Source organism: Etheostoma cragini, chromosome 12 (assembly GCF_013103735.1).
Source record: "Etheostoma cragini isolate CJK2018 chromosome 12, CSU_Ecrag_1.0, whole genome shotgun sequence".
In the NCBI taxonomy this organism is placed as follows: Eukaryota; Metazoa; Chordata; class Actinopteri; order Perciformes; family Percidae; genus Etheostoma; species Etheostoma cragini.
Window position 1 is genome coordinate 13,663,043 of NC_048418.1, and position 11,688 is coordinate 13,674,730.

Genomic DNA, 11,688 nt, shown 5'->3' on the forward strand with positions numbered 1-11,688 from the left:
TATGCGTCACTCCCCGTCCTCCTCTCCTCCTCTGTGGTTTTCAAGACTCAAGGGAGATCTCTAAGTTACTGCGGTGTTCTGTCATTAGTGGTGAGCTTTAATCTCCAAAATTAGAGGGGTAAATCATTAAATATTGCTTACATCTGCAACAAAACACGTATGATGAGTTTCCTCTTTAATAAAACAGCTGGCTGACATGTAGTTTATGGTACACTGGCTGCTAAGTAACTTGTAACCATTCTGATATGAGCATGTTACTTTTGCAATGTGACTACATTATTGTATAGAACAGTCAGAAAACAAAATGCCTTGGATTTACTCCATCATATCAAAAAAAGCATTTATTTAACTATTTTGATTATGCACATCTGTTTGAAGTGTTCATCAAGGTGTGAACTTACATTGTCAAAGACCTTCACCATGTTGTTGGGTATTTTGTTTTCAAAGTACAGTTAACCAATTGTATAACCACGTTATGTTTAACCATTCAACACATGGGGCTATGTATGACCTGTTATATAATCCATCCTGGAGATTATTATAATAAAATGATAATCTATAGTCAACCTTGTAAACTCAATTTTGACACACTCAAAATAAAAATAAAACACTGATTTTAAGATGCAGCATATGTGTAATGTGTTGTCTCATGTCTTTGTATTTCAAAGTGTGTTGGAATATGAAAATGTAGTTGCACAGCTCCATAGAGATTAAGTGTATCAGCATGCTAAAATGCAGTTTTTAAAGTAATGGAGGATTGCTTGTAGATTAAGTAAGTAAAGCAAATTCATTATTTCATTCATTATTTAAATATGCTTTACTGAATATGTAAAAGTAGGAGATCAGAAACATAGGATTATCAACATAACAGAAAAGATACAATCTTTTTAAAGTCCAATATGTTTGCATTGCATTTCTGAGATATATTGTATTCCATGCATTAGTGCTTTGATTAATTCTTGAGTGAAGTACCAGAGTTGTGGTATATCACTAACTCATTCACACCCATTGTTGTCAATGACATTGTTGCTCACAGTTTTTTTTGTTTATGAAGGATCCATGAGAGAAGACAAAAAGTATATTTTGCCCTTGTAAGATCATTTGCAGAGTCATGAAACAGCTAGGGTCCTTGGGGTCTTTAATCCTCGGAGCACAGAAACATCCCTTAATGACGACATGAGAACATTACGCCGAGGCGATACCAAAACCAACCACCTAATCGCAATTACATCATGGCTTCCCAACGAGCAGCCAACATAGATGTCACAGCTTTGCGTAAGCAGTAAATTGGACCTGACCATCCTCAAGAAAATGACATACTTTGTTTTAGGCTTTCACGATATCTGAAATGCTTTGGACTGCTTTACAATAATATTTCTCTTCATGGCTATAGACCCCTATTACTCTTGAATGATTGTTTGAGTTTCATATGCCCACCGCGCAGTATTATTACCATTTTATTCCGGACGTGTCGAATAAGGTTATTTAATCTTTTCATTTTCAAGTCATATGCCATGATTTTGTTATGGGTTTTAAATGTGCACACCTGTTCTTGATGCATTCTCCTTGACGTCTTTGGGGATGCAATAACCAGCATCGATAATTTAAATTCATATGACACATGCTGCATTTTTGCAGTCTATTGAAAAGGTACTGAGAACCAGAGAGGCAGTAAATGAGTGTTCAACTATGACACCATGTCTGGTTTTATTATGACCCTCCTATGTTAGTTCACACATGACTCCTCATAACAAGTACTCTGCACTCATTGTTTGGCACATCATTTAAAGTAACTGCTATGCATCAGATTTACTTTTTGAATAAATTGTTCTGCTTCACTCAGAGCCAGCTTCACTTTCATTCTCAATGATCGAGGGATTCACTCTATTCTGTGCTCTTAAGGAGCTAAAGCAAGAGCTCTTCCTCCGTAGAGTGTTTGGGGTGATCAAGTATCTTCTTTCAAACTCAAGCTACATCTGCTAATATTTCTCTACAGTGAAGTCGTAACTTAAGACTTGCAACTGACTATTGGAGATGGTGACCTCTTGTGAGTTAGTCTTACACAAGGCCGCCTCACCAGAGTTAGGGAGGGACATGGGTTTTACAGGCCCACCCGCAAGGAGAACGCAACTATTTCCTCTCCATAAATCATAACGGACACGCTCTGTCTGGGGGCTTTCAATAGGAACCGAGCATGTTCATTTTTTAAATGAAAAGAGGCTCAAATTAACTGTTTTTTTGTGCTACGTTAACCTTGGCCTTACATATACAAATGCATTACATGATGTATGCTTACTTAACTTAGTTTTACAAAACGTTTGTCGAACATTTCATTAAAAGATTAAAACAACAAGACAAAACAACAAGAGATCCCTTTGAAATACTGTTGAAAAAGACCCCGATCAATGATCTTTTACAAAATGAGTGCTGTTTAAACCTGTACAAATTGATTTATTTTGGCCACTTGTGGGCTGTGCAACAAGCTCTAAACACAAAAATAACATTTTTTCACCTTATTCACTCTGCCTTTAGCTCTGTTTTGGTCTCCACCATCTCCTGATAGAAATGTCTAGATCTTTTGCCTGTTTACCAGTTGCTATTTTTGTCTGTCTGTCATTTGGTGCTGGGAAGGTAGTGTACATTAGGTTTTTTGAAGGCTTTTTGCTGAAAAACACAAATAAGAGAAGTGAAAGTGAAACAAGATGGTAGCCTACATTTACCGACCATGAAACCAAAACAATAACTTAAATATGCTAATATGCTTCATTGAGCTCTGCAGAGTTGAGTAATTTGTGGGTGTTTGTCACTCCGAGCAATCCCTTTTCCCATTGAACATAGTTGATTGATCTTGACCAAAACAAAATGTACACACTAATATATGCACAATATGTACATACTCTAAACAGAAACAATATAGAGGCATGAGTGCAATGAAGAACAAATGTGTGCATACAAATGCATGTGTGAGCTTCATACATACTAATTTCAGATCTCTTGTGGTAAATGATGTTCTTAATTGGTCACAAGTACAGATGTCTCTTGCACTGCTGGCTTCCCTAATTTAAGTTATTGGAAGTTTTTTTTCACATGTCAGTGATCTTCAGTCATTTTTTGTTTGATGTGCATCTCACGCAACTTCTGATTGCTAAGCTGGATTGACGTTACCACTAACCCAGAGATCTTTTTGGTTATGTCCGGTCACTAATATTACTTTCACTCCTCATACTTTTTGACGTCTGTGCTATAACACATCTAGATTCCTCCTCGCATCACAAAAAAACAATCACTAAAATTTTCCTTGTAATGAGATTCTCTGCAGGGACAAGAGGTTATGGAACACATGCCGGGACATGCCTCACCCTACCAAACAGCGTCTACAAATATGTGCCTGATGTCAATGACACTGTCTCGGATACTGAAAGCATTCACATTCCTAAAAAAATATCAGGGATTAATTATACATTTCCTTTGAGATACAAAATCAATATCCTGTGTCCTCTGTGTATTGGTTAGTTCATGAAAAAAAAGAATGGCTGTTGATGTCAGCGCATTTTTCCTATGTAAACCCACAGGAGGATGTCCTGGAACAATTCAGCTAAAGTGTCTGTCTGAGACTCCACAGAGCTGCGTGCATGGGTAATTGGTCGTGCAGCAGAGGAATGACCTTAAGTTTAGACTCAGGCAGTTAGGAGACCTTGGAAACGGCCTTGATCCCCAAGCTGTCCCTCATATGCTTATACTTTGAGACTCTGCTTATACTTTGCCACTGGGGAAGTGCAAATAGACATTATAGTGCGTGTGCAATGACAGCACAAGGCCTTATATGATATAAGTGCTGTAATAATTCCTTTTTAATGAATTATGAGTACTTACTGAATGAAGGTGGAAAAACACAGTTTTCATTTCACATGCTATGGAGCATGCACTCACTTTACTGGCTCCCATGGTGTCTATATGAGGTGTCCATACTGTATGAGCCCAGTTTCAACAGAAGGATAGAGTAACGTCCATCAAAAAAGGAGGAGCGCCCAGTCCTCCCTGTGAATAATGTTCATATCTGTGTTGGGGAAACTGTATCTTCTGGATGACCATCAGTGTGAGGCACTTATAGATGCAACAGCCATGTTTTATACATGGAAACCTGGCTTTCTCTCAGCTAAGAGCCTGATTGAAGGCCCCAGCGCCCCTCCTCATGTTCGATTCGGTCAATATACAGCACCACTGGTGGCTGTAAGTGCAGGGAGCTCCTTATTGATCAGTAGTGGAACAGAATACAGATCCAGCCAGCTGGGGCTGTTAGCAGGGGAAGCCGTGTTCTTTTAGTGAGGTAATACTTCAGACATCTGCATCAGGTTCTAATTATGCCAGAACAACTCAGTGCTGCGTTTGGCGAAAGGAATAGCCAACACGAGCCATTCTACTCTTCTCTGTGCGCAAGACATAAAAGCCAATGGGATGCCTCATGCCACCCAGGTTTATCATTGGCTGTGTGTTGTATTCTCAAGAGCAAAGGTTGCAGAGATCAATCATGAGATTATGTGATGCATTTTTGGTCTTTATTCTATCTTTTTAATCTTTAATGTTATAATGTTGGTCTTTAATGGCTCCAATTCTAGTGACTAATCTAAAATTAAGTTTCCCTGTTACTGTAAGTGTTAAGTTTGATAAAGATCTTTAAAAGGGAGTGTTTTTGGAGACCTTTTAACCTTTGACTGTGCCACAACACAAGGTGGTGCTACTGTATCTTCCTGTTCTCTTGCTATGCAGTAGCAAGATTGCGACACTGCCAAACAGGCGAGCGGGGTAAAGGCCACGTGTTTAAAGGTCAGGACTGTTTTATAATCTCAGCATCAAAATTGACTTCCCGTAACTGAGGAATGATCAAGTCATCCTGTACTCAGACTACATTGCCTGAGGAGGGATGCATTCCCAATAGTTACAGCTACATAATTTCTTTAATAGTTGACTCAATTATCCTTGATCCGCACCCACCTCAAAGGTTTCTCTTATAAAAGCACAGCATGGAAAATGTTTCATTTTCATAATTAAACTGATATTTCCTTCCATGAGACAAAATTAAAGGTTGGTTAACAACACCCCACTTATAAAACAAGATGGTAATAAGAGCATAACTGCACTTTTCAGTGAAAACCCTTGATTTAAATAAGCTGTAAACTGTAAGTTGACTGTGATTAACACAAAAACATGTGCTGCTATGGTAACCGATCAGCACACTGTATAACAGAGAGGCCTGTGTTATGGAGCAGATATACCTGGCAATTATGTTTAAACAGTTTTAATTGTTCTTGGTGAATGACTATAATTCTGCTTTATTAAAGAGTTGCAGCTAAGTTGGTCTGGTTAACTTTAGCAGGTCTGTTACATTACTGTATGTGCCGTGCTTTTACACTCTTTGACCTCATCCAGCACACTGGAACACACATGAATATGTGCCCGCAACACCTCCACATGTGCATACTTGCTGCAACTCAACAGTAGCTGCAAATGCAATCTTGAGTTTTGATTACACACACAGCAAAGTGGCTGACTAACCTCAAATCTCATCATTACCGGTGCTACAGGGGACGGGAGAAATCCTTCTGTAGTCCCACCACAGAAATAGAGTGGTGACAGTTTAATGGTCTCCGAGCTCAGAGCACCACACCCTTGCCACTTTATATTAAAGACCCTACTCCCACCCCAGCACGTGACGTCAGGTGCTTGAAACTTCTTTGCAAAGCTTTCTGGGATTGTTAATCTACAGGGGGTGAAAATTCCAATGACATTATTGTGCGTAACTGCATCAATGTTAAGGCTCCTAATGCTAACATTTACTTCTAATATATTTATGCTAATCAGTGACAACTTGGGTTTTTCTTTTCTTTTTTTAAACTTAAAAAATGTGCAATGTGATATGTCTAAATGAGCTGAAAGCTGAAAGGACACGTACGATTTAATCACGCTTTGGAAATTATTTCTCTGCCGAGATTAGCAGCTCATTCCATTGTAATGAATTATCTACGCCTGCATCTGTCCTCTACATCCACTCTGAATATTCATTAATTTTTCCCTTCAAGGCTTTTCCAAATAATATGACCACTTTTTCCTGTGCACTCAGTGAGCCATCCGTATGGAGAATTACAATCCACAGACTTTATGTCTCTCTAAGAGCCTATATTCCACAACATGGGGACCTGGTTGAGACAACTGTTGAAAGTTTGCTGGAGCCTCAGCTGCCCCTGTAGCCTGACATGTTTTGCGTGAGACACTCCAGATGGGATCCCACACTTTGAGCTGTCCTAATGACCGGCATTATCACCAGAACCATAAGTGAAAACCTCTGATGTGACAGAGAGGAAAGGAACATCATAAATAAAGATAATGAGGCAGATGGGTGCTCTAATGGGTGGCTGGAGTAAAAGCTGAGAAGTCAGTCAGGGGTGAAGGCATGGGGGGTGCTTGTTAAGAGACACTCGGATATAGCAACCGGATGCCTAGTTACAACCGCAAGGTTTTGACCTTGAATGACCACAGTTAAACATCAGCCAGCTTCACCAAAGATGAGTCAATGAATATTGATGGAATTGTCTTGATGTCCAAACATAACTGTTTTCTCCCTCTGATCTGATTAGGTTGGCTCTGGGGGAGGGGAGACTTTGTTTGAAATGAGAAAAGTATCCAACAAAATGACTGAATTGGCAGGGTAAGGAGCCCAAGAGGTCAGAAGGCAGAAGAAAGACTTCTGTCTTTGGGCCCTCTGTATGACGTGTATGACATCTGAATGACGCGATTTTAACATTTATTCCTGGAGAGTCAAAACATTTCATCAGAAGACCTTCTGAAATGTACATCCTAACTTTTAGGGTCAAAGATGAACAAGGACATGGAGTGTTCCATGTGGGATGAGTTGCTTTTTAGGCCTTTGCATCCAGGGGCCCATCAAGTCATAATCCATCAATGCCTGAATTTTTTTTTAAAGTTGCTCTTTTTTTTACCAGTAGTAGAGTAGAGAAGAGTAGTATAGCTATAGAGCCATTTTTTTTAGTGAAGGTCCTTTTTTGTTTGCACACATGCAATTTACTTTCTGGCCACTATTCCAGTTATTAACAGGTAGTTTCATGAAACGTAGCAATGTGCCAGCAAAGTAAACATGGATGTAAACAATGCAGCTTTCCAAAATCAGCTTTGCAGATGTTTTACGAGGAAGGAAATGCACTCAACACATTTGTTTGACCTCAAGGATACACAAAGCATGTTGTGGGGAGTAATACTGGATGTAAACAGCAACCTTGAACAGTATGTTTACAAGAAAACTCCGCTGGGCACCTTTAAGATGTCTCTTAAGTTGAATTCCATATATGTACTTTGGATCGAGGCCCTACTCTAGACTGAAATATGAAATCAAAAGGACATGTGTGGTGTTTGCAGCACACTTACATTAGCTGATTGGCATCAGCCATTTAATTACTACTTTGCAATCACTCGTTGACAGCTATGGATTATCAGCTGACAAGTTAAATCCAATCATATTCATTCAGGAATACATTAAAGCCACAAGACACTTCACAATATTACCGTACTGATACGGTCGTACGAACTGAGAGATATTTCAAAGAGTGTGATCAATTCCTTAATGTAAGATTTTCTAACTAGATTTGAAATTATTTGTTGGGATTCCACAATGCAACGATAAAATCATAATTTGAATAACTTGCGGCAACACATTTCAACTGCTATTTCACCTTTTATAAGCATTTACTTTTAAGCCATGTCTATCTTTTGAGGCTTGTATACAGTATGCCTCTACATTTTTAGCCCTGAAGCCAAGCGATAGAGCCCTCTGAGAAGGGAAGCAGTGTGTTGATACGCCTAGGGGCAGTGGAAAAAAAGGCCTGTGTGAACTGTCAGCACCAGATAGACACAGAAGCAGTTAATCTGCTCCCAGGCCACTATTCACTATGTGCCACATGCACTCTCACTGACCGACTTCCTCCATATGCACACACACACACGGACGTGGAGAGGGTCTGGTTGTACCCGCAGCTGGAAATCCTGAGTATAGATATACTGTACATGCAGCAGGAGATGATTACCAAACATCAGATTTTGAATGCAGATTTAAGTGTGGTTCGCCTACAGATTGACAACACAATGGCACGTGAACACAACTGTATTATCTCATTCTGTACACTGGGGGAGGTGTTGACGTGCAGCTTGTGCTTTAGTTAAATATACCATCTTCAAGACAATGGAAAATGGATCATTTAATCAGTCCCTTCTGGCTAAATGAGAGAAGCAAGTAAAGGATTGTTTGCTCAGTGACTAAGATTTGGAGATGAATTAAAGATGGATAGTTCTGAAGGAGACCAAACCCCATGATATCATATCCTTTACTGTAAATCTCCTCCATTAAAGTTACTTCACGATTCATTAGTTCTGAACAGAGTCTGTCTTGTCATTAAGCATGTTTAAATCCTTTGATGTTGAGTGATCAATAATAAATAATACTTGGTTTGGATAAAAGAAGGGAGGTTGTCATGAAACTGAACAACATATCTTATGTGTTTTGGGATGACAAGTGTAACAAAGGTCAATTAGTCCTGACTGCACCTGATGCTATTCCACTGGATGCTGGAGCGTTTTTGCCTTTTTATCCAGACCTGTGCAGTCCAAGCATCATGCTGGACCCTTTGAGACTGACACAGTGACCTTATGGCTTTTGCTGTCCTCAAGGAGGTCCAGGAGCTGGCCTGGAGACGGATCAAAGTGGGAATCATGCCCCACCAACAGAGATAAATACACACTTCCTCCCTTCCCTTTCACACTGGTTTTTCCCACACTCCTTGAACCCACGTGCTGTAGCAAGGCCAGCTCAAAGGAAATGACAGACCACATCAAGAGGCTCGCCAGTGCTTTGACAGGAGTGCTCGCACCAGCCTTCAGGACTGGGGGAGAAGCTTTTGCATTCATCAAGGGCTTGCAAGTTATTTTTGTGTCAGTTGTTTCATGTTGCACATGCAACTGGCATGTGTTCCTCAATGTGGCTGCAAACTCGATGATCCAGTGCATGGCGTGGCTATTGGCAGCAGATGATTCCAGAGGTGGGTTATTTCTGAGGACAGAGATCTTCCAGTTAGTCACGTCAGGAAACAGGGCAGACGAGTAAGTAAAGAGACGAGAAACTGGTGTAATGTACAATAATCTAAGGCTGGCGAATGAGCAGTCTCAGTGGCAAGTAACAATCAGGCAGGGAGAGGAAAGTCAGACTGGTATTTGAAGGCAGATGGAGCAGGATGATTAGCAGGTGCGTTGATTGGGATTGGTGCCAGGTGTGGGAAGAGTCAGCAGGGGGGCTGTCCACACTCTGTGGAGAATGCAGAAGGAAACCAAAACACAGACAGACCCTAAACCCAAACACAGTCAAAGCACACGGCAGGCATTACAAAATGAAGAAATAAACCAAAATCCATTCACACACACCAGACTGTCACAACTAACTGTTATGGCAGGCGGGGGCGTGACAGATAGTGACAACGGTTTGACATTTTGGGACATACGCTTGTTTCCTTTCTTTCCATGAGTTAGATGAGAAGATTGACACCAATCTCTCTCATGAAAGCGGTATCCACCTTGTGATCTAACTCTATGCAAGAAGTGTGGTTCCTAAAATGTTGAATTATTACTATTTAAGCTGCAAGCTTAATAGTAATGAGACAATTTATTTCTACTATTGATTGATGTTCTTCCCACTGAGTGGCATATCACAGGCAAATATCCTTCTAATGGTTTAGTTTTACTGCCTATTAAGCTGCTGGCTGTTTCTGGGCATTGCATGAAGCACACCAGAGTGAATTTAAATGGCATGTAAATCCTACACATCTGATCTCATCTGAGCCCTGTAGACTTGACTAGGCTTTACTTGAAATATGACTCTTAGAAAACTTGTGCTAAAAAAATAAATCCTCAAACTAATAATGATCAATTTTCTTCTTCCTAGGTCTCCAGTCATTTCTTTACCCATCATGTCCTTACTTTCTCAAACTGTCCGTCACAAACTACTGCACTGTAGATATGCCTCTGTCAATAAACAATAGTTTAAAAATAAGTTGTTTTTCTGGGTTTGGCCTTGATACTTACCTGTTTCCTCAATCTGTGTCTAGCGACCAAAGCCCTTTTCCTTTTGAGCAACGCATGAAGTAAATCAACTGTACTTTGAGCCAATGTTTGTCGTGATCCTTCTAAGACATGTACTTGTCATGGCAAAATATGGCAGCTGCAAGGAAAAAGCTCTCCTCAAGCAGTGAATTATGTTTGAGCGTTTCCTGGACAGTGGCTGTTTTCATTTTCTAGGGGGGATATGCGAGGCCACCCAAAACAAAATTGTGTAATGTTACATTATTCCACTGCTTTGCTACAAACAGGATAAAATGCCAGATCCTTCTAAAAGGGCTGTACTGCTTTTCCAGGTTTCTGCTTTATTTTATGCTTCTCCTCAGGAAATCCACCCATGCTCATAAGTTTCTCCACCTGTTTGGAAATGTCTTTGAACAGTTTCTGGTCCCTGTGAAGGATCATAAGCAAGGCCCTTAATGAGCAAATTAGGTTTGGCAAAGCTTTGCAACCAAAATTGGAGAGAATGAATCATTCTGCAGAATCATCTTCTGCAACACCTAATATTGTTGATTCATGTAGACATGTCTAGGAATGTGTAGGAGAATGGGAGAACTGAGCCTTGATGTCCAACAGCTAAGTCCAGCTCCATTAAACTGAACTAAACAACCAAGTCTAGCTTCATTAAATCTGGTAACTTAAATCTAACCTAACATTTAATACTTGTACACACAAATCTACACTGCTCCAGTTACAACTGGAACACAACAACGAGTCGATGTGTTCTGTATTGACTAAAGCTAAAAAAAACTTTTGACACAGATTTTAGCACACATAGAATTCAAAACACAACATCGTCATTTTGGACATGAAAAACTAATGTCATTAAGGTGCCCTGACACACAAAACTTTTTTACTTGCATTTTTTGAAATATGTTGTGTCCATATGTGTGTCATGTGGTGAATGTAAAAAATGAACGGCTACCTCCTTTGTTGGCTCTAGCTACTGAAAAGAAATCAGAGGAGAAATCAGAACAATTACAGAAGCTGGTCATGGGCTAGCTGTAAGCCAATCAGAGTCAAGCACCTTTGCTTGTTGTATATTAATGAGAACTGGCACAAATCGAGCGGAGTCTTCCTGCAGGCTTTCTATACCACACTAGAATGAATGGAAACAAGGTATCAAAGCATTTTTTTCCACAAGAAATAGTACAGAGTCCATAGTAGAAGTTCAGCCATTACCACAAAGTAATGAAATAAGTGTGGCAGGGCACCTTTAATGAAATTAAGGGGGGAAACCGTACTGACTTAACAGTCAAGTCCATGTCAAGTCTCATTTTTATGACCTAAGTCTTACTTGAGCTCAAGTCTAAAGTTTCTATAACACCTTATATTAACAGACACTTGCATAGAGTGATTGTTATAACAGATCGTAGAACATCGTTCTGAACGCAGATAGGTATAATTTTTTTATCCCGACACAGTGCAAGAAAAGGCCTTTTAAATACCACTGGGAGCTGCACTTCTGCCGTCCATGTTAAAGCCATTCAAGCAGAGCGGCTGCCTTAGCTAAGGAGA